This window comes from Herpailurus yagouaroundi, unplaced genomic scaffold (genome assembly GCF_014898765.1).
Source record: "Herpailurus yagouaroundi ecotype Mexico unplaced genomic scaffold, PumYag 140, whole genome shotgun sequence".
Taxonomy (NCBI): domain Eukaryota; kingdom Metazoa; phylum Chordata; class Mammalia; order Carnivora; family Felidae; genus Herpailurus; species Herpailurus yagouaroundi.
In genome coordinates this window covers 32,257,843-32,281,828 of record NW_024412395.1, presented here as the reverse complement: position 1 = coordinate 32,281,828, position 23,986 = coordinate 32,257,843, and the positions used below count along the sequence as shown (strand labels likewise).

General features: G+C 40.5%; 1 protein-coding gene across 5 annotated transcripts in view; it reads right to left on the bottom strand.

Annotated features, from left to right (window-relative positions):
- Positions 1-23,986, bottom strand: part of LYPD6B (LY6/PLAUR domain containing 6B) — a 53,425-nt gene that overhangs the window by 16,005 nt on the left and 13,434 nt on the right. The window contains exons 1-2 of one of the 5 annotated variants that reach the window (XM_040475011.1): positions 22,263-22,521; positions 12,423-12,492 (exon numbers count right to left, since the gene is read on the bottom strand). The exons of 1 other annotated variant lie outside the window; for it this stretch is intronic. The gene's annotated coding sequence lies outside the window, so the exon portion shown is untranslated. Of the gene's footprint in view, positions 1-12,422; positions 12,493-13,828; positions 13,875-14,926; positions 14,950-22,262; positions 22,522-23,986 lie in introns of those variants that run through there. 3 more of the 5 variants (XM_040475013.1, XM_040475012.1, XM_040475010.1) reach the window with 3 other exon arrangements.

Genomic DNA, 23,986 nt, shown 5'->3' with positions numbered 1-23,986 from the left:
AAAAAAAAAAAAAAAAAAAAGAACAGTGTTCATGGGATCTATGCTGAGACCCTGTTGTAGTTCCCTTCCTTGCAGGGGGACTGGGGTTTCAATTGCTAACCTGCCTGGGCATCGAGAGCCCAGCTCCTACGCTGCAGCTTCTACCTTCTCTAACAGGTGTTCTATTTCTGGTACACAAAAAGTTCTTTTGTCCTCCTAAGTTTAAATATGAATTTCCTTAGAGATATTTAATCTAGCTTTTTTAAGTGCCGGAAGCAAAATACAAGAGAGAATTTTACCTTATACCCACCCAATCCATTATCATCCTCTGAAAATACAAAATACCCACGGAGTACCATGGACTTTATTCTTAACAACATTCACCAGGAAAAAGTAGGATCATGATTCAACCACTCATACCAGCTTATCCAAATCTTGAAAATATTAGGATGATAAATCTTGCATTTATACCAGGCATTCTGCTAAGCACTCAGAAAACAATAAATAAGAGACACAATGTCTGTACTCACATACATTACTGGGGCCAAAAACTCAATTTGAGATGTGTCTGCCAAGGGTTAATACAATCATCTTAGAGAGGAGGAAAAACAATGGGCTTTAGATTCAGAAAGGGCACCCAGAATAAAATTCTGGTTCTCCTTTTTGTTTTACAGGATCAGCATTTTTTAAAAGTTGTTGTTTAAATTCCAGTTAGGTAACATACAACATAATATTAGTTTCAGCTGTACAACATAGTGATTCAACACTTCCATACAACACCCAGTGCTCATCACACCATCATCTATTTCACCCATACTTCACCTACCTCCATGCTGGTAACCATCAATTTGTTCTCTATAGTTAAGAGTCTGTTTCTTGGTTTATCTCTTTCCACCCCCACCTTCCCCCCGCTTTGTTCATTTGTTTTGTTTGTTAAATGCCACATATGAGTGAAATTATATGCTATTTGTCTTTCTCTTATTTCAGTTAGCATAATACTCTCTTGCTCCATCTATGTCATTGCAAATGGCAAGATTTCATTCTTTTTTATGCCTGAGTAATATTCCTGTGTATATGTATACAAAGAAGGAGATATAGAGATATATATGTATACACATATATATATACACACACACACACATACACACCCCTCCAATCTTTATCCATTCATCAGTTGATGGACATGGAGGCTGTTGCTGTAATTTGGCTATTGTTGATAATGCTGCTATAAACACCAGTGTGCATGTATCCCTTTAAATCAGTATTTTTGTATCCTTTGGGTAAACACCTAATAGTGCAATTGCTGGATTGTAGGGGAGTTCCATTTTTAACTTTTTGAGGAAGCTCCATACTGTTTTCCGGAGTGGCTGTACCAGTTTGCACTCACACCAACAGTGCAAGAAGTTTCTCCTTTCTCCACATCCTTGCCAATACTTGTTGTTTCTTGTATTGTGGATTTTAGCCATTATGATAGGCGTGAGGGGATACCTCACTGTAGTTTTGACTTGCATTTTCCTAATGCTGAGTGACATTGAGCATCTTTCCATGTGTCTGTTGGCCATCTGTATAGTCTTCTTTGAAAAAAAATGTCTACTCATGTCTTTGGTCCATTTTTAAGCTGGATTATTTGTTTTTGGGTGTTGAGTTTTATAAATTCTTTATAGATTTTGGATACTAACCCTTTATCAGATATGTCATTTGCAAATATCTTCTCCCATTCCACAGGCTGCCTTCTAGTTTTGTTGACTGTTCCCTTCACTGTGCAGAAGCTTTTTATTTTGATGTGTTTTTTTTTTTTTTTGAAGTTTGCTTTTGTTTCCCTTGCCTCAGGAGACACATCTAGAAAGAAGGTGCTACAGCTGATGTCAAAGAAGTTGCCTGCGTTCTCATCTAGTATTTTTATGCTTTCAGGTCTCACATTTAGGTCGTTAATCCATTTTGAACTTATTTTTGTGTATAGTGTAAGAACATGGTCCAGTTTTCCCAACACCATTCGCTGAAGAGACTCTTTTTCCCATTGGATATTCTTGCCTAGAATATCCAATGGGAAAGAGAGTCTCTTCAGCGAATGGTGTTGGGAAAACTGGACCATGTTCTTATACTATAATCTTACACTATAATCTTTCCTGATTTGCCAAAGATTAATTGACCATATAGCTGTGGGTTCATTTCTGGGTTTTCTATTTAGTTCCATTGATCTATGTTTCTATTTTTACACCAGTACCATACCACTTTGATTAGTACAGCTTTGTATTATAACTTAAAGTCTCAACTGTGATGCCTCCAGTTTGCTTTTCTTTTTCAAGGTTGCTTTGGTTATCTGGGGTCTTCTGTGCTTCCACACAAATTTTAGGATTGTCTTTTCTAGCTCTGTGAAAAATGCTGATGGTATTTTGATAGGATTTGGATAGGTATTTTGATAGGATTGTATTCAATGTGTACATTGTTTTGGGTAGTACAGACATTTTAACAGTTATTTGTTCTTCCAATCCATGAGCATGGAAGGTCTTTTCATTTCTTAGTGTCATCTTCAATTTCTTATGAAAACTACAAATTGTTTCTACATTTACTAGCCACATAACCCCATTTGTCAATAAGATAAGTGAGGCTTAGAGCCATGTAGATAAATTTCTTAAGCTGTTGTGGGGATTGGGTATAATTACATAGGTAAAGTACCTTTCACTTAGATGGCATTAAAGAAATGTTAAGTGTCTGCTTCCCCTCATGTATCTTCCTTCCCAGTTCTTCAGATATCATTAGCAGGAGAACAGAGATAAGATCAAGAGATATAACTGTCCAACTCCATTCCATACTAGCTGGACCAAATCTGGCAAATAGTGTTGAGTTCTATGCACTAATTTCTAAAGGGGATTCAGGAATTATCTTTCTTGCAACCAAATGAAAAGTTGGAATGAATGACTGACAAGGTTCTTTCCCCTTCTAGGATTTTGATTTCTATGGAAGGATATTAATGAAGAATTTCAGTTATACCATAAAAAGTCATATGTAATACAGTATTCCCATATTTCAGATCCCTACTATAATGTTTACAAGGATAACTTTAAAAATTTCATCATAGGATCAAAACTTCACAGAAACGAATATTTCATGTCTAAGCATAAGGCTGTACATTTTGTAGTGCTAAAGATGTTTTTTTCTACTACATACAATCTGATAAAATAATATCTAAAAACAGTGCTAATATTAAAATGTTATTATGGAAATCAACCTTAAAGCTAATCATGACTTAATACGGGGCAATAAGTGTTCAATGGGTAAAAAATAGTCTAATCAATTTTAAAGGCAACTTTCTAAATGTGATTCAAATGTTAAGAAAAAAAACTTAAAAAAACCTTCCCAAGTAATAGCTTTTCAGCTGCATTTTTGTCAAAGACACAAGTTTACATCTTTTTTGAGAAGGCTTTGATGACACTAGAGGAGAAGGTTAAGAACTCCACATGAACAAGATTAAAAAGCTTAGATGATTGGGAATTGGAAAACGTACTCCTTTTAAAAAGAATCCAGATGGGTTTGCCATGTTTTATTGAACTATTTAGACAAATGGTAGGAACCTAATAAGTATATGCTAACTGATTAAATTTGAGAGCATCCTTCACATAGGTGAAATAATTGTTGCCCAGTTTGTATCCACAAACGATTTTTAGGAGGCTTATGCCAAGTCATTTCGACATTAAGGCCCTCAAAATACAGAGTAAAAACCCTGAGAGAGGAAAGATCTGAACCACTAAACGTCCATGCATGGTGTTCCTCTGCTGTGCATTACATTTCACTTTGTACCTTTCAGGCGTTAAGGGAGATGCATATGGGACACATATTCTCATTATTTGATAAAAGGAAACTCTTCCTGGTATTTAATTCTCAAACTAATGGGCACTATGTGTTATACAGAGAGCACCAAACAACATATGGATAATGCCTGAAATTTGTTTCAAAGAGCTGCAGAGGCATCCTTCAATTGGCCATTTCTTAAAAAAAAAAAGAAAAAAAAAAAGCCAAGGGCATATACTAATTCTATAGAGGTATTTCTGCTATCAGGGAGGTAAATGAGAGAGATTATTTTCTTTTCCATGGAAGCAGGGGGTCTTTAAATTTGAGAGAAAGATACAAGTGGACTGAAGTTCTGCAGGAAAGCTGTGGGCGCACAGGTGTTTGGTACTGTTAACGAGCAATTCCACTGGCAGAACTACATGGACATAAACCAAGCAGCAACAAAGGCTGGGCATGGAAGACATTGTTTTTATGTTCCATATCCTTGCTTGCTTTGCCGAACCCATTTCTTTTAATAACCAATCAAAGCTCTCATAATAGAAATCTAGGCTGGAATGCCCAACAGCTGGCTAAGAATCCATTATTCTACGTTTGTTGAGTGCAGGAATGTTTCATGCGGAGCATGCATTCTCTAATATGTGGCATACACAACTCAACTGAGAAAATTTAGCTTTCAGGGTCAGCATACAGGCAATGGCTAGGACTTTTGACTTCATTTAGTCTCAGCTGACATAAAAAAGGGACCATAAAAATAAAGCGTTCATACAGATGTCCTTCTCATTTGAACCTCTCTGTATAAATTCTAACATAAGAGAATGTCTATACCAAAACAGAAATCTTCGGCAATAAATTCATTTGGATATGTGTGCATGCATATATGCACACCCACATACATACATGTACGTATGTGCTTCTACACAAACATAGATCTATTTTATTGAATGACTTGACTGTTTAAGTGCTAATTATGTGCCAGGTTGTAAAAGTGTCCCTAGAACTCTGTATAAAAGACTGTATTGCCAATCATGTCAGCTGTTTCCAGGACCCATATTGTTATCCTTCAGTTGGGAGATCTTCAGGATATAGAATTGTTACTATACATTTGGCTTGTCATCTTTCTTCTGTGCTAGGGCTTAATGTCACTGACCATTGTTTATAGAGCTCCCACTAGCTCAACTTTATTCTCAATTCTACAGCTAAAAATATATCACACAAGTAAAGGACATGTTCGTGGGTTTCATTCTGAAAACAGGAGGGCATTTTAAAAAACAACAATAAACTATGTGCTTTGGCAAAGGACTATCATGCTGACTTTTGCATAGTCACAAAATTCAGGACAGATTATTCAAAGAACTCTCTGGAAGCTGACAAGCTTATAAAAGCAATCCTAATAAAAAATTTCTGCATTCTGCATATATAACAAAGTTACAGCATGTCACTTGCTCTATAAATTGTCACTATTACCGCTTGGAGCAGAAGGAAATGTACATATATAAAGATATATACGTGCATAATTTCATATTCCCAGAGGAAACTGAAAAATTATGTGCATTAAATAGTGTTTTAATTGCAACAAGAAAAACTGCATTTAAGCAGTGGTTCATAATCCCACAGGGATAAAGTCAAGTGTAAATGCTGTCTAGTATAATGGGGGAAGAATGGCCTTTGTAGGCACGCAGGCCTGGGTGCAAGTTCTGATTCTGTCACTTGTTTGATCTACTCTAACAAACCCCTCTATTTCTCTGAGACTCTGTTTCCCTATCAGTAAAATAGAGATATTAAATATCTGTTTTGCAGAAAGTCATGAAAGTTGAAGGAAAAGAAATAAGTCCCTACCCATTGCTGTTTTTGTCAAATTATTAAATCAGTTGGAAAGCTAAAAGTAGAAATTTAAGCTTGGTTCTTCTATGGATTACACACTGGAAAATATTAAGATCATGCAACACCTACTCAACACTGAAATTCAATACACGTTTTACAAATATCAAATTCTATGATTGTCTGAGCATATATGAGAGAAGTTTGTAAAATTCCCCTTAAGAACAATTTTAGGAAAACTACCCTAGAACACACGTGGCACAATGGGCCTAAGTTGAGCATTTATCTGTTTTCTGATAAATCTGTATTCTTTGTGCTTACATAAGATGCAATGGTTCTTACAAAGTCTGCTTTAAAAAGCAACAAGTTCTGTGCTCTCACATGCATCCTTACCCATACTGACAACTCCTCTTTAAAGGCCTAGTTCCAATATTTCTCATTCATTTAACCTTACCGTGTCTGTTCCAGCCCATGGGTTAGACTCTACTCTGAAAAAAGCTTGGGTTTGTCTGGGGACATAAGACCATATCCTTTCTTGCTTAGCACTGGGTTGGGCACAACGAGTTTTAGTCCTTACTTGTAAATAAGCTAAAAGTTTCTAAAGGTCTCACACAACTGTAGGCATTACCAATAAAAATAAATTGAAAAAAGAAAAAAAAGGGGTGTCTGGGTGGCTCAGTGGGTTAAGCGTCCGACTTCAGTTCAGGTCATGATCTCACGGTTCGTGAGTCTGAGCTGCACGTTGGGTTCTGTGCTGACAGCTCAGCCTGGAGCAGGTTTCAGATTCTGTGTCTCCCTCTCTCTCTGCACCGCACCACCCCCCACTAGTGCTCTGTCTCTCAGAAATAAACATTAAAAAATTTTTAAAAAGTTTTCATTTTCTCTACCAATAGAACTTCCATTTAAATTGTTTGTGTAGATTTTAGGTTAACCATGTGGAGATTGTAAGAACTCTATTTTCAGCAACTGAAGGTCTACTCAACTACAACCTAGTCTATTTACATGTTGTTCAACACACACTATGTCAGGCTTTAAAAATGCTATGACCATCTTCCCAAGCTATCCTCACAGGATGGAAGGGAAGTGAACCCTGCCGGGTTTCACCTTTTTTTTTTTTTTATAAATTTTTTTTTCAATGTTTTTTTATTTATTTTTGGGACAGAGAGAGACAGAGCATGAACAGGGGAGGGGCAGAGAGAGAGGGAGACACAGAATCGGAAACAGGCTCCAGGCTCTGAGCCATCAGCCCAGAGCCCGACGCGGGGCTCGAACTCACAGACCGCGAGATCGTGACCTGGCTGAAGTCGGACGCTTAACCGACTGTGCCACCCAGGCGCCCCTCACCTTTTGCCCCTTGAGACCCAACCTCCATCCCTCTCTGTGCTGCTCTGTGCCTTGGGAAGCCAAGTTATGAAGACCACTCATAGTTTTTTTTTTGTTCCCATGGGCTTCTAATTTGGTTTGGGTAATGGCAGAAACTAGGAGGTTGGAGAATGGGAAGAGACTGAGACTGGGGTACCTGTTCCCTGACTCACTCCCTGCCTGGTTATTAGCACATCCCTCAGTTCCTGTCAGGTGGCCAACTCCAGAGCTACCTTCTCCTGGGTTCTGACAGCCATTCTCTCTCCTTGTCCTATAAGCCTACATAACAGAAATAACTCTTCTCTGTTGCTAACTCTGGCGTCTAGTACTATCTCCTGCTGGTTTTCCCAAAGCTAGCCATACCATTATAAATAACCTCCTATCAATTCACCAGACCGAATATACCTTTGAATGTGCCATCTGCCTGCCTGGTGTCTGACTGAGCCTTGAATCTAGTCTTAAAATACCAAGAGTCACTTTGGACCAAAGTATCATGGCTTATTGTTATAGCAGACTTAGAGTAGGAACAGCTGTAGTGAATAAACAGTACTGCTTTACTAGGAGAACATAAGAGCGAATATTACTGTTGGCTTATAGTAAAGCAACAATTGAATTTATGCTATAAACCAATCGAGGTAAGAACAAAGGCTTTCGAAAGAAAATGGGAATATTAAATAGATAAATCTAGCTGAAGAATATGTTATAATCTCATGCAAATATCACAAACCCATCAAAATTCAGCTTTTTCTGCTCCTACCACCACTGAAGAATATCATTAAACAAACAGAGGGATAGGGGCACTTGTGTGGCTCAGTCCGTTAAGCGTCCTCCTCTTGAGTTCAGCCCAGGTCATGTTCTCATGGTTTGCGGGCTCAAGCCTGGAGCTGTTAGCCCAGAGCCTCCTCGGGATTCTTTCTCTCTGCCCCTCCCCTGCTCAAGTGTGTGTACGCAGGCTCTCAGAAATGAATTTTTTAAAAAATTTAAAAAATAAGTAAGCAGAGGATAGGCAAAATTCTTGAACTTCAATCAAGAAGCTGCGAAAAAAGAACACACGTTGTTATGGACACAGCACTGAAGCCCACTGAAGCCTTAGTACATTCAGGTTTCAGTATAGTACCTCCTATTGCATTGTAGCACCTGTAAATACCTACACAGAAATGTAAGTGTACTTGAGTATAATAAATCCACTGTAAACTGGAATCCCATATTAATGTAATGGTGCTTTGCCCTATAGTCTCCTTCCTAAGATCTTACATTTTGAGAAACAACACTAATTTTTACGTGACTATGCTTTCTTGAAATGCCCCCTTTGGTTGGGCATCTGGTAACCTCTCATCTTCTGTGGTACCAAACCTTCCTACTGGAATAATGTTCCTGGTAGCCTCATTTTCCCAGAAAAGCCCTTTACTTCACCTCCCAAGGTTACTCATACCCACCTTTCTTAATTTCCTTTCCCCCTCCTTCTCTTCCATTCCCTCCTACCCTCACTCAAGGACAACTGAAAGAGGGTGGAGGAAAAGTTCAGCTCAAAATGTACACGGAGATCTCATCCATATTCTGTACCAATTTCCAGACCATAAAACTCCTTACTGGCAGAGAAAGTGTTCTGTGATAATGCCTAAAATAGTCCCTTTTACCTTGTACTTAAAGCACACCTTGAATGTAGATTTTAAAACAGTGGCATGCAACAACAAAGTCAAAAAGGCCAAAAAAGGGAGTCTTTTCTAGTTCCCTTTTGTTAGTGGATCCAAAGACTCCCTTCACTGAAAGCATCTTAAGGGGAAGACTAGCTTAGGGATGTGGTAAGGATAGCACCTGAAAAGTGAAGAACTGAGTAACCACCCATGACCCTACTTACTACTCAGTACGCTGGAACATGGAGCCCACCGTAATTGATGCTGAGCTCACACTATTGATGGCAGATGATTTCTAGTCCAGAGTTGCAGTTCTGGGCTTTTGTTTACCACTGTGGGTAATAACCACTCTAGCAGTAAGTACAGTGCCTGCATTTCAGGTTTATCACTCCTTGGTAACCTCCCCCCCGCCCCAATGCACACAGCACCCACTATGACTGCCTCATACTGTTCGCACAGGGCAGACAGCTAATAGGTGTTGAATAAATGCTTGACTAAGGTTGACTTCACACATTCATTCAATTTGCAAAGTCCATATCCTTGACGCTGAGGCAGACCGATTTCCACTTACCCTCTAGTGTCAGGGTTTGGGCAGCAGGCTGCTACCCCAAGTCATGGCTGTGCAGACTCAAATTAGCACACTATACCACATGACTGATTGTCAAAGAACTTTCCCATTGAAAACTAATTAATCTTCCCCATACATCCCTGTGAAAGGTAAGTTTTCTGTGCTCATCTGCAGGTTATAAAGAGGAAACTGGAGATGAGAAGGTCATGGGCTGTGCCAAAGGCTATTAAGGGTGTCTGCTGGGGAATGAAGTCATAAAGCAGTGATCCAGGTTCAGTATCTATACCCACTCCAAACCTAGGCCTTTTCCCCATGTTTTGACCATCTTAACATTCTCTGGGCTTTAATGTGGGTATAGACAGAGTATAGCAGATATGTGCATTTCAAAGGGGGGAGAAATTATGATTTGACCCTACTAAATACTTTGGATGTATTTCCAAGGAGAATTCATAGTAATGTTTTTATTTTTAAGAGAGAGTGCAAGTTGGGGAGGGGCAGAGAAAGAGACACACACAGAGTCCGAAGCAGGCTCCAAACTCTGAGCTGCCATCACAGAGCCCAATGCAGGGCCTGAACCTACAAACAGTGAGATCACGGCCTGAGCCAAAGTCAGATACCTAACCGACTGAGCTACCCAGGCGCCCCCCAAGGAGCACTCGTATTAGAAGTCCTCGCTCTCAGATCTTTTTCAGCAAAGATATCTTGTTAGGTAGATTTAGTACTGTCTCCTGGAAAGAAGGCTGAGAAGTATCATCTTCACTGCCCTTCCTGAGATATGCATGGGGGGCGGGGAAGGGGAGGGGGTTCACCCTTGCACCCACAGAGACACAAACCTATGCACAGACTGCCCACAGAGTCCAGACCTGTGAACTGCCCAGAGCAGAATGACAGCATGGGCTGCTTGCCACACTTCACCCGGGCTGTTGCTCTGCGACAGATTTCAAGTCTCTGATCAGTTCCCCGGAGCATACATACAGCAAATATTTCCACCTTCTCTATTATCAGCCTTCCGACTTTGCCAAAGAGAACCAGGATTGGCTATTTAAAAGGGCAAAGCAAGCTTCAACCACCAGAACCATGTCCTTTTCCCTTCGTGGGTTCCTCTTCCTCATCCCACCTTCTAGATGAGGACCTGCCCTGAGTTTCATGCTCTTATGTAATTACTATTTACCGTCCTATAGTATGTTAATAGTACTACTCTCCTTGGGGACCGCCTTCACTCGCACAATTCCCATTCCTTGTCAATTTCTAAATCAAGTCTATCCCTGACCTGAGGAGGTTGGATTACCAACTATAATTTTCTCCCATTTTTATAGAGCATGACTTGAAGTAGATGACTATCTCATTTAGGGAATAACTACTCTGGATAGACATTAAAACATTCTCTATTGCTATAGTAATTAAAACAGCATAGTATTTGCACATGAGTAGTTAGACAAATGGAACAGCAAATCCAGAAATACACTCAAATACACATGGGAATCTGTTATTATCTGTTATTATCCTAATTTCTCTAATGTGCTTAAAATTTTCCATAATAAAATTTTCTTAAGGTACCAGAACAAAATATGAGTGACTTCCTTGGAGGGGGGAAAGGCCTTTCCATTTGTAATTCAAAACTCAGAAAGTATAAAATTAAAGTTTGATACATTCAATTATATTAAATAAGTTATGTATGACCAAAAGATAGTATGAATCAAGAAACAAGTAACAACCTGGAAAAAAAATGTTTTTCAACTTATGTCACAGACAAAACAATGGATAATCTCACTAATATGGAAAGAGCTACTAGAAATCAATAAGAAAATTATCAGCAACCTAACAGAAAAATAAGCAAAGAACATTAACAGCCTTTTCATAGAAAAATAAACAAAATGGTCTTTAAACACCAGGAGAAAAGTTAAGCATCTTTTCAAATAGGAGAAATGAGAACCAAAAAGTATACTTTAAACTTTCAGATTTTGACTAGTCTCATATAAAAATGTATTCTAATTCTGTGTTTTAAGGAGACCATGGGAAACCAGTTATTTGCATACATTGATTGTGGAAAGATGACCCCTTAGAAGCAATTTGGTAACATTATTAAACTTTTAAATGTATTTACCCTTTACCCAAAATCTCACTTCTTGGAATTTCTTCAAAAGATAGCTTGTACACATGCACAATGATAACACTGTCATCAGAGTCATAGCAGCACTATAATAGCAAAGGATTGGAAACAATCTGTGTCCATCAAAAAGAGTGTGTATGTGTGTGTGTGTGTGTGTGTGTGTGCATGTTTAAAACTCTGCATACACAATGGAATAGAACACAGCAAAGATGTTCCCTGTATGATGCTGTGAAAAAGCCCTAGGATACAGATAATATATACATATATATCTGAATGGAGAGAGATATAGAGATATGAATATCGCGTTATTTTTTGTGTGTTGGAGAGAAAACAATAAAAATTACTATATGGGGGTGCCTGGGTGGCTCAGTTCGTTAAGCATCAGACTCTTGATCTCAGCCCAGGTCATGATCTCATGGGTTTATGAGGTTGAGCCCCACGTCGGCCTCTGTGCTGACAGCATGGATCCTGTTTGGGATTCTCTGTCTCCCTTTCTCTCTGCCCCTCCCCTGCTCATGTGCTCGCCCTTGCGTGTGCACGCTCTCTCTCTCAAAAATAGATAAATAAACTTAAAGAATTACCATATGAATTTACTTATATATGCATAAATACACTCAGTAACAATATGCAGGAAACTAATAGGAGCGATGAACTGTAGGTGAAAGAACAGGGTAAAAAATAGTATAAGGGATGTCTGGGTGGTTCAGTCAGTTAAGTGCCCACCTTCGGCTTGGGTCATGATCTCACGGTTCATGGGTTTGAGACCCACATCAGGCTCTGCAAGTGCAGAGCCTGCTTCAGATCCTCTGTCTCCCTTTCTGTCCCTCCCCCACTCGAGCTGTCTAAAATAAATAAACATTAAAAAAATAGTAAGAGGGGGCAAAAGTAGGAAGAAGACTTCTCAGAGTATACCCCATTTTATTGGTTTGGTTTTTTTTACCCACATAAATCATAAAAGACTCAAAATTTAAATTCAAACAAAGAATTCTTTTGGCTCTATAGTTTATGATTGAGTACCTACCATCTAGTTAAAGCTCAATAGTTCTACTGGACCAGGGGCTTGGAAAAGCCAAAGATGAGATGACACAAAATAGCATTTTTTATTTGGCTTTGAAGTGTATCATGTGATGGTAGGGATGTGGACATCAGAGAATTCACCAACCTGATTACATTTTACAGATTTCATCAGTAAAGTCTCCCCGAGACCTTAGTAAGAACACGGTCACAGTGATCTGTAAGAACAGAAAAAAGTAGGTAAGATAGATAAACATGTAGAAAGCACTGCCTTCCTGCAGAAGAGAAACATGCTATCCATTTGAGTATGTTGTGGTTGTTGAGTATAAGCAACACATCTTCTGCACAGTAGTCCAATAGGGGCTAATGTTTCCATCTCCAAAGTCCATTTCTATTTTGCCCCTACTCCAGACCCTAGATTCCGTGTTTAGAATGATTTAGCTAAACCATATGTAGAAGATAGTTACCCATCTTTAAGATTAAAAACATACAATTGCCATGAAAAGTATCTGACCCACACAAGATAACTAAATTATTAACATGATACATAATTTTGACAAACGCAAAAACAAAATGTTTTTATACACTTATTAGCCCAGGTTGTTTGGCTGCCCGTAAGTGAACAATTTCTGTTAGGTTCCTTGAAATATTAGAAATAGGTCATCCCCATGACTCTGTTAGAGGTTCTGAGATTCCAGATTTCAGGCTTTCAAGTAGAAAAGAGGCAGCAGCCTGGGAACCCTTTCTCTTAGTCCCTAGGATCAAGTCTTCATGGTAAGAGGGGGCTATGACTCGCTTCCATAGGAAAGGAAGCAATGGTTCCTTGTGCACCTAAAGCAAGGGGCAGATTCCTGCTCTTTGGCTGAGTGACAAGCTAAATATTTTTCTATACCTGGTCTATTTCTCAGGATTTCCGTTTCCTTACACGTAATCAAGCGTTAAAAGTTAGTGCAAGCATTGGACAAGTCACTTAACCTCCTTGTGCCTCAGTTTCCTCATTGTAAAAAGGAGATAAACAATAATGACCTCAAGTGAGTGACTTAATATGTCTCAAACACTTAGAATAATGTCTGGAAGATAGTATGAACTTACGAACTCAAATATTAGCTATCCACATGTAACATCTTAGAGGTGAGTTTGAAACTCTCTCTTTAGAGCCAGGGCTACCTCCTGAGAAGTTATAGAACACATCCCCTGCCACCATTTCCTTAGACTAATTAGCTGCACTACAAATGGAAATTACTTTCATAACTTAAGCTTTACTAGTGTTGAATGATTTACATAATCCTGTAGCTAGGAGGTCCCAGAACTGCATTCCTTTCTTTGGCAAATTTGTATACCTTCCTCCAAAGGCAGTATTTGTTCATCACGTCTGGTGTAAGAAATGACTTCAGGCTAGGGTTAGGTGGAGAATGCCAATCCCTTTCCCCTCCCTCTGTGCAAAAGCTTGAAACCCCAGGGACCAGAGGAAGACACTGCCCACAGATAAGGGCAGAACCAAGTAGCCCATGGATGGTTGGTTCAGAAGAGACCACCCAAGTGGGGCCTACTTACATATGAGAGAGAGGTATTGCACCTCTGAGCCTCTGCGCTCCATCACAAGGGGATACTAAATTGTCACACTCTGGAAGCAAATGGAAGAAGAGTATTTATCATCAGTAGTTTAAACGTGTGCTTCTCTCACTCTTACACAATCCAAACAGGACAGCAAAAGAACGGGGAATCCGCACCTAGGAAGAGACCATCTAGAATGTTACAAAAACGCTCCCCAAATCACTTGGTCTTAGGGAAAAAATGGAATCAAACTCTGTGTCCCTGATGGGCAAAGGGAGAAGGAACATTTTCCTGGCTAAAAGTTTCAAAAATACACCTTTGCCACACTTGAAATTTTCACCCATTATTTCCTTATAGTTATTTAAAATGCACATTAATTTCATCAATAACCTAACTTAAACACTCTAAATGGACTTACTACATTTATTTAGTTATTCAATCAATATTTATGGAGCACCTTGGTTCACAGCCATTGCATCAGTGCTTAAAATAAAGTTCCTTCTCTCAGAGAGCCGATTTTCCAGGGACTGGCTGGTTTTCTCCATGTGTCCCCCCCGCAGGATGACTTCCTTTTCCAAGCTGACATCTGTTGAAGGCTATGGGTGTCAGGTACCTAACACCATTAGTTCATTTAGTTCTTACAACATCCCTGTAAGGTGGGCACTGTTGTCCTCCCCACTTGACAATGAATTTAAAGTTTAAAGAGAGGATAAGCAACTTGCTCAAGACTACAAAGTAAGTCATGGATAGAATTTAAATTGGGCTCCAATTCCAAACGCCTCCATTTCGGTCCCCACCCTAGAGTACTTTCAAAACTTCTCAAAGACAGCTTGCTATGATGGATTTCTGGTTTGAAATTGGTCTCCTTCTGCATTTTCCCTGTTTGGTATGCTAGGATTCTTCTCTTTTTCTGTACAATGCCTTTCTAGCATCTAGAAAACGATCATTTAAAAGCAAGGGTATCAAGTCATGGGACCATGGCAAAGCAGGCTAAGAAATAACAGCCAATTATACATAAATATTTAAATATATGCACTACACTCCACTTAGTGCATTATTCAGATTCTGGGCTAACACAAAAAGGTTTCCAGAACTTACCAGCTGCTTCCTTTTGTGATCTCAATGATTCTCACCCAAACAAGACTCAAAGGACCCATTTTCCAAATCAGCTTCCTCGTATTTACACCTTGTCATTGATGTCATTCTCCTTTTCTGCCAACCCTAAACTGACTAGAGAGGAGACTTCGAATTCTCTCTCTCAAATTGTTTCCTTTCTCTTTCCCCAAACCTTGCATTTTTTTTCTTCCCCTAAAACTCCCTAAGCCCAAGGCATAGTCCAGTGAAGTGAGTGTGATTAAGCAAATTAAGAACCGGCCCAGGGAGCTGCTCTAATTGCTCTAATCAGGGGTACTTTCCTGGTCCTGCTCATGGGAGGCCTGGCCGGCCTAGAACATTCACTGTCTGTCTGTGGGTGGCATGTCAGCAGATGGCAATCACTGCTACTATTTTTCCACGTTAATATGAGATTAAGTTTGGGGCTCTGGACCCTAATTATTCTTCTCAGTGATTTCGTTTAATTGGTCTACCGAAAAACACTTGGCTAATCCCTGAATGCCACACAAGCCCATGCAGCCATTTGGACCAGGTGGTCAGATTCTTCAATGGGGAGAAGAACGTGGGCACAACGGGAGGGGGTCCTATCTCCCTCTCTTACCAAATTCAAGCTCCCTGAAGGCAGGCCTAGTCTAGTCTTTCGTCTCCAGCAATGGGCTTGGCACAGAGCAGGGCTCCAAATGTTTGCTGACTATTGTGAAATGAAGAAAGGAGATGTGAAAGGCACATTTTAAGGAGCATTTTATGAGACAATGGATTTAACAAGGGGGAAAAAACTTGCACAGGGGATATGCACATTATATACTACACTTAGAATGTAGAGAAGACATGGCCAGTACTCAGGACATACTTTACAGCAACATCTGATTTCTGACCATTAACCCCAAATAGTTAAAGGTTCAAATCTATATAAGAGATAGAGGTTGAGGGGCGCCTGGGTGGCGCAGTCAGTTAAGCGTCCGACTTCAGCCAGGTCACGATCTCGCGGTCCATGAGTTCAAGCCCCGCGTCAGGCTCTGGGCTGATGGCTCAGAGCCTGGAGCCTGTTTCCGATTCTGTGTCTCCCTCTCTCTCTGCCCCTCCCCCGTTCATGCTCTGTCTCTCTCTGTCTCAAAAATAAATAAAGGTTGAAAAAAAAAATTAAAAAAAAAAAGAGATAGAGGTTGATATACAGAAGTATCAAACTGACATCAAATCAGGAGCTTCCGTGAGGAGAAAGCAGTGGCAAGAATAATCAATATTCCAATGAGCTTGATTTGGCTATGAAACCCTTCAAGGAAAATTCCAGAACCGCAGGAATCTAATAGCTAAATGAGGGCTACTAGGTGGTTGTATATTTAAATATTGCTACCCCTGCTTAGGCTTTTTGCTTAACTTTCTATAGCTTTTGGCAATAGTAGCTCATGAAGGACAGTTGGGAGAGCTGTCATAAGAATTCCTTTAGGCCTGGGTTCACTGGGCCCTGCAGGACAAATCTAAGAAAATGTGGCAATGTGCTGCAGCTGCAGCATGGTCACATAATGTATTCCTCACTTATCTGGCTTCCTTTCATGTGGGTAATTATGTTGAGTATTGGATTAGAAGTGTTATGTTTTGACTTAATCAATCCACATTTATTTTGGAGGTTTTTCTTAGCTGAGAAAGTAGTCATCAAATAAACTTTTAAAATGGAAAATTCATACGTATATATATACACATATCTGCAGACAAAAATATATACACATTTAAAATTCATTTTAGTCATTTTTACTTCATTTTATTTTTTTATGCATTTAATAAGCATTCTTGAACACCTACTGTGCACCATATGAGGAACGAGAAATAAAAATTTAAGACATGGTCCATGCTCTAAAGTGGTTTGAAGAGAGTGATGAAGGCAGTCCGTGTACAAACAGCAAACATGCACCAGTTGCTATGGAAACAATGGATTATAGAGTGTTACTAACTCTACCACCATCACTTTTCTAAAATGCTAGTGATTCCTATAGCTTGTAGTAGGTAGGGAAGCATATTATTTATGCTGAAACCACGCAGGGAGGATGCCAGAAATAAGCAAATCTGAAAAGAACAGATCTAACACATTTAGTTTGGCCAAGTAGAGGAAATGCCTCAGGAAAAATGTTTCCTCTTAAAAAAAAAAAAAAAAAAAAAGCAGCCTGGGTGAGACTTTCCAAAGATATCCCCAGAATAAATGAAAGGGTGCACTTAGGTTTGCAGCCTATTATGTTGATGCTCTGTTTCCATATCCTAAACTAGGGATTGGATAGCCTGGTCCTTTGAGGATTTCCAACACTTAATACCTCCCATGTCCCCAATTCTTGGCTCAGAAATTTCACCTGCCAGCGGCACCCAGGTTTTTCAGTCAGTTAAGAACCCAACTTCAGCTCAGGTCATGATCTCATGGTTCATGGGTTTGAGCCCCACGCCGGGCTGTGTGCTGACAGCTCAGAGCCTGGAGCCTGCTTCTGATTCTGTGTCTCCCCCTTTCTCTCTGCCCCTCCTGCACTCACGCTCTGTCTCTTGCTCTTTCTCAAAAATGAATAAACATTCAAAAAAGAAACAAAAAGAAATTTCACCAGCCAACAAGTTCATTTCTTCCAGAAGCATCAGGTACACACTAAGTCAAGTTTGGAGGCAGGGAAATCAAGTTTTACTGATCACCAGCTTACCCACTTCAAATTAAATCTCCAGTGTAGTGAAAGGTATCCCACATTCTCCTGCCCCCTGAGAGTTTATACCAGCATGTTCACCTTATCTTCCTGAAGTTATTCCAGTTATTAAAAAAAAAATGGTATCTTCCCTGATGATTCAAAGTGAAGTAATTTTCACTTCCATGAAGAAGTATTCGCCCTCCACTTACTAAGACACTAACAGCACTCACTCTTCTATTTCGGAGACAGAGCCTCCTCAGTGAATCCTGGTGCAGTCTGACAGCCCAGGTGGCATCCTCACTCACTGGAACTTTCTCCTTATTCGTTGTGAGCATGCAGTTTTTTTTTTTTTTTTAACGTTTTATTTTTGAGACAGAGACAGACAGAGCATGAGCAGGGGAGGGCAGAGAGAGGGGGAGACACAGAATCCGAAGCAGGCTCCAGGCTCCGAACTGTCAGAACAGAGTCTGACGCGGGGCTCAAACCCACAAACCGTGAGATCATGACCTGAGCCGAAGTCAGACGCTCAACTGACTGAGCCACCCAGGCGTCCCAAGCATGCCAAGTTTTTAAAAGGCTATGCTGACCAAGGACTGACTGCCAGCCTCATTATGACTGGTCCCAGAACAGAGTTCTACCTTCAGTTAATCTTCAAAAGAGTATCTCACCCAGATAACTTATTTACCCTGCTTCTAAGATCTTCCACACCCATTTTAAATCCTTAGAATTTCAGTCTTGTTTTGGGAGGATGCCAGAATTTCAAGTATCCTCTGATAATTAAGTGACCTCTTCTGCCAGCACCCAAAAATGATTAGCTCTTGGAATTTTGACCTCCAATATTTTCCATTTAACAAATTCACACGAACTACCTAATATGTGATCAGCACTGTGATAATCACTGTAAAGTTGCACTGGAATTAAATTTTAAATTTAAGAAAAATCTTTGACCTAAAGAACTGGCCAGACTAGATATCACACATGAAATGACTGCAGTGAGTACAGAGTCAAGTGCTATAGGAGGAGACAGTAAGGAATAATACCCTACTATTATTTAAGAACAAAATGAAAAATGAAGAGCCCCTAATTGGATAAAGTGCATTCACCTATAATTCTTTTTTTGATTGTTACAACTGCATGGTGAGGTAGGCAAAGGAGATATTAACCCCATTTTACAGATGAGGTAACTGAGACCCAAAGAGGTCAAGGGGGTTGGCCAAGGACATCTTGCGAATAAGTGGGAGAATTCCAGGATTGTAGTTCTAGTGTGGTCTCCCTGTTGTGTGGTTTTGCTGCCACACCATGCTGCCACCTTGCTGAGTACCATGGGAGGGAGAAGACGGAGCATGGAAGGACCAGAAGGATGAGCTATAGGCAACAGAAAGGATGAAGGGTCTTTATGGGGAAAACAAGACAGACAGAGATGGGCAAAGAGCATGACCACAGGTTTGGAGGCAGAGACTGGGGGAAATAATGACTTACCAAAATAGAATGTATATTAAAACGAAGTGGGGAATAGGGTTTGAGAGGAAATTAAATAATCATGGATCTTTCAGAAAGTTGGTATCAGGAGGTGAGTTTGGTCTTTCAAACAATGCGGTTATTTTGGGGGGGAGACTGACATGATCAATGCAGAGGTTGAGAAAGTTGATATACTTTTTGTATAGTACAGGGTTAGAGCGGGGGGTGGGGTACGGCAAAGAGTCTGGGTTTCTGGAATCCAGGCGGGGGTGGGGGAAGGGCTAGCATCGTGAAATGTTGACATGGGTATACTTCACAGAATTCATCACCCACGTTCATTTGCACATCACTGAACAACAGCAAAGCTAAAAATACTCTGGTTACAAGCAACAGGGTATATAAAAGAGAAGAATGATTGGTGCTTTCAAGTTTATGATGGATTAAGCCATTTTAGGTTGGTTGACTTAAAATTTGTAAAATACACTGTCTTCAGGTTTGACAAAGGTAAAATCACCCGCTTTTTTTAGGCTTTGCATTAATTCGACTTTCTGCATTTTGTCAGCCTGTTATCAAATTGGAATGGAGGTGGCCCCACAGGACTGCTGGAGTTCTGACAGATTAAGGGGGGTTGATTGGGGTAGGGGGAACTCTGGGTCCCTCACCTACACTTAAATGAGAATAGGTCAGATTTTGTAAAACTGCTTTTATTAGGCTAGATTACAACATTTCATATGCGTAAAAGGTTCCATAGATTAAAACATCTGAAAAGCCACGGATCTAGTCTAATCTCATCCCAAACAGAGGAAAAAGCAGAGATAGGCCCTTGAAGGGCTTTGTTCAAGGTCACAGGGCAAGGAAGACCACCTGAGGGGCATTTTTGTATAGCAAAGAAACTTCAGTAAACAAAATGAAAAGGCAACCTCCCAACCTGCAGCATGGGAAAAAACACTTAGAAAGCAATGTCTGCTAAGGGATTAATACCCAAAATACAGAACTCGTACAACTCAATAGCGAAACACCAAATAATACAATTAAAAAATTGGATCATTAGGGAAATACAAGTCAAACTGTAATGACATATCACCCCACACCTGTCAGAATGGCTGTCATCAAAAAAGACAAGACACAAGTATTGGTGAGGATGTGGAGAAAGGAGAACCTTGTCCACTGTTGGTGGGAATATAAATTGGCCCAGCCACTATGGAAAACAGTATGAAGGTTCCTCAAAAAATTAAATGGAACTCCCATATGATCCAGCAATCCTACTTCTAGGAATATATTCAAAAGAAATGAAATCATTATCTCAAAGAGATATCTGTACTCCCACGTTTACTGCAGCATTCTTCACCACAGCCAAGATCTGGAAACACCCAAAGTGCCCATCAATGGATGAATGAATTAAAGAAAGTATGGTATTCATTTCCTTGGCATATACATATGGAATATTATTCACCCATAAAAAAGGAACCCCTGATATTTGTGACAACATGAATGAAAGTGGAGGTGTATTATACTAAGCAAAATAAGCCAGAAACAGAGAGACAAATCCTGTATGCCATCACTTATAGGTAGAATTGAAAAAAGTCAAAATCATAGAGTAGAATGGTGGTTGCCAGGGGCTGGGGCATAGAGGAAATGGGGCACTAACTTCCAGTTCTAAGAGAAATAAGTTTTGGCACTGTGACGTGGAGCATGATGACCATAGTTGATAATGCTGTATTGCATATTTAAAATTTGCTAAGAGTAAATTTTAAGCATTTTTGCCAAAAAAAAAGGGGGGGTGCAACCCTGTGAGGTCAAGATGGAGGTGTTAACGGACTGAATTGTGGTAATCGTTTCACAATGCATACATATATGTATCAGATCCTCACGTTGTACAGCTTCACACAATTTTGTCAATTTTATAGACAATTACATTTGCCGATTTTACCTCAGTAAAGTTGGGGGTGAGGGAGAAGAATTGGGGCTGAGAACTCAGAAAACAAAATCATTTCACAGCCTTTGGCACCCAGGCTTCCCTCCAGGCCCGTTCATGTGCCTGCAGCAGAGCCGGTCCCCAATGCCCCAAGTGGGCCAGCCCAGGCAGCCAAGGGCCGCCATGGGGAAAACATGGCCAGGCTGGGCCCAAGCAGCAGAAGCTGGTTTCAGTGGGAAGCCTCCCACCAACAAATGAAACATAAGGTGCTTCTAGTCAGAAAAGGGTCTGCTTAACACTCTTCTCCAACTCATTCATTTTTCAATATTTGCTTACTCCTCCTTTTCCCTCACTTTAGTCCCCTTTTGAAGACCATCTAAGGTCGACCCCCCCCACCCCCATACTACAACAAAAAACCAACCAACCCACCAGCACCACCCCCCAAAAAAAAGCCACCTTGAGAAAGAGAAGATAAAGAGGTGCTGCAGGTTTGGAATTTTCACTGTTTCCAAAGAATTATGACCCAGAAGCAGAGAATCATTAAACCCGCTGGTTTCACTTGTACAACAGCACATAACGCTGTACCGGAGACCTCGCTGCCCGCTGAATCAGGAAGTTTAGAGGGAGAAGGCCTGGCAGAGCCCCTAGTAAATCTGTCTTTTTGTATTCTAATCATAAAAAAGTATTCCCCTCACTTTCTCACACAGGGCCTAACGTCACCTTAACAGTGTTTATCAAGACAGACAAAGTGTCTTCACCAAAGCTAGAACATTTGTCTTCTTTGACAGCAAATGCTGATTAAATCTTCCCAGAGAAAAGTTAGGCAGACCAGAATCCACCTTCTTGCCAGGTACAAAGGGACGGACTACAATTCTGGTGTGTCCTCTCCTGTTCTCCTTGTCAGGAAAAATAAATAAAGGTGATAGAATTTGGTAGAAAAGGTCTCCGGAAGATACAGCTGTCTCCGTTTTAACTTAGGTTCAACTATTTCTTGCCAGCTTTGTGAATTATCTCAGCTAACTAAAAGAACCCCTAAAGGAACCATGCTACGGACTGTAAACTGAGGAAAACCCAAGCGCACACAGATGGCATACAAACCGGCCATTGCCAGATGAGCCTTTTCCCTCGCGGGGCCATTTCAGGGTGGATCCCAAGGGGACTATGACTTCACTTCCAATGACATTAGTGGTGAAAGAGGCTGTGAGTTATGAATTAACATCTCTCTGTGAACTAACTCTTCCATATTCAGAACGCCCACTTAAAAAAAAAAAAAAAAAAAAAACAAAATCCAACTCACCTTTCCAGGACTCACCGACGTGGCAAACAGAAACACACCCGGTTGGAAATCCAGGAAAGAGAATCATGTCTGTGGCCTATGTGCTGATCTGAGCAATAAAGCCTGTTTTTTTTTTTTTAATCACCCTTGTCAGAAATAGAAAATCTCCTTAAAATATGGGACATAGCTCTCTGTGCTTCATGAGCAATTCTACACAAAAGCTGTAGACCTCACAACACAATGTGGTCATCAGCACCATCAGCTCACCAACAGTCATTCAGATGGTGGACTTGGTGAAATCTCTCCTGGGGCCTTTGTAACTCATCTGCATAATTGCAGAGCTTTCTAATCCCTGTCGCAGAGCTGTAATTGTGTCAGGATAAAGTAAGGCTCTCTGATCCCCGGCCTGGTAACTGGAGGCACAAACCTCCCATTCAATTATTCCTGAACGATGGCACTTAAGCGTAACTGTGGGAAAGGGAAGCAGACCCCCCCCCCACCCCAGCACGTACTTCTCTCTTTTGCCTGCCACTAGTGGAAGAGTCTGACTTCAGTGGGCACAGCCAGAACGCTCTTTCCTGACCTCCAACCTCGGGTATTTACCAACTGGCTAATGAAGAAACAGTAAGTAACCTCCTGCCCACTGGAGAGCCAGACAAGAATGAAAACGGATATATGTACACTTTTATTCTAGAGCTGGAGAAGAAAAGTAATTTCCATCCCACTGAGCTCTAAAGCGCTGCCTTTCATCCCACTGGGTAAGGTGTGAAGCCTGCTTTGTCCAGACTGGCCTGGCCTTTGATGGATTTATTGACCAGACCTACTGGCTGGAGGAAGTGTAGGGACACACCTTTTGTTGAGAAAGAAGAACGTACACCACCAACAGGCTTCCAGGACCTCATAAAACAGTCTTTCGGCTTAGAAGATCAGGTCTCCCATGTATCAGTATCGGGAGGAAAGTATTAAAGGCATTTCTCAAGTTTAAAGGAAAACAAAATTTCAAAAGCAAGGTGAGTTAGCTGCCAGTGTTTGTCAAATTGCTGGGGATGCAGAGTCTAAGTCTGACAGACTGCTCTGTGAACAGGGTATAGCTTCTGCATAACTTCATCAATTATGTTATTTGTCATGGGCTAAAGGACATGACACATAGGGAGCACGGTGTAGTCTCATCTGGAAAGGGCAGGAGAAGGCGAGATGATCAGAAACTGTGAATTAATTTTGCGCTGATCCCGAGATCCCAGCGGTGACAAGATGCCTTCTACTATTCTACAATTTCAATAAAGCTCTGACATTACTACATGGCAACAAAGGGAAGAACAAGGAACGGCTGCCTATATGCTGCATTCTGCATAAAAGGCTATGCTGGAAGCCTAATTGCTTCTCAGCCGGAGTATTTAAGTCTCTAGCCCCCAGTGGAACACAAGTCATTCTCAAGGTGTGGTATGTTCTGCATTTAACTGGAGTCGGGGAACCCTCGTTCCGATCCTGAGCTTAGGTTCTCATCACCACTGGTAGGAACCGATTAACCTAAACAAGATGCTTAAGTCCTCAGAGTCTCCACTTCCTCATCTGTAAATCATGACAGTGCACTTTAAATTTCAGGACAGTAGTGAGAAGGAGATAAGGGACAGTGAAAATTAAGTGAATTAACTATAGTTAAGTACTCAATAAATGTTAGTTCCCTTCCAATTTTTGTTTTTCCACTTTTGATTGCGGCAGCAGAGAAATTCTTGGAGGAAGGAGAC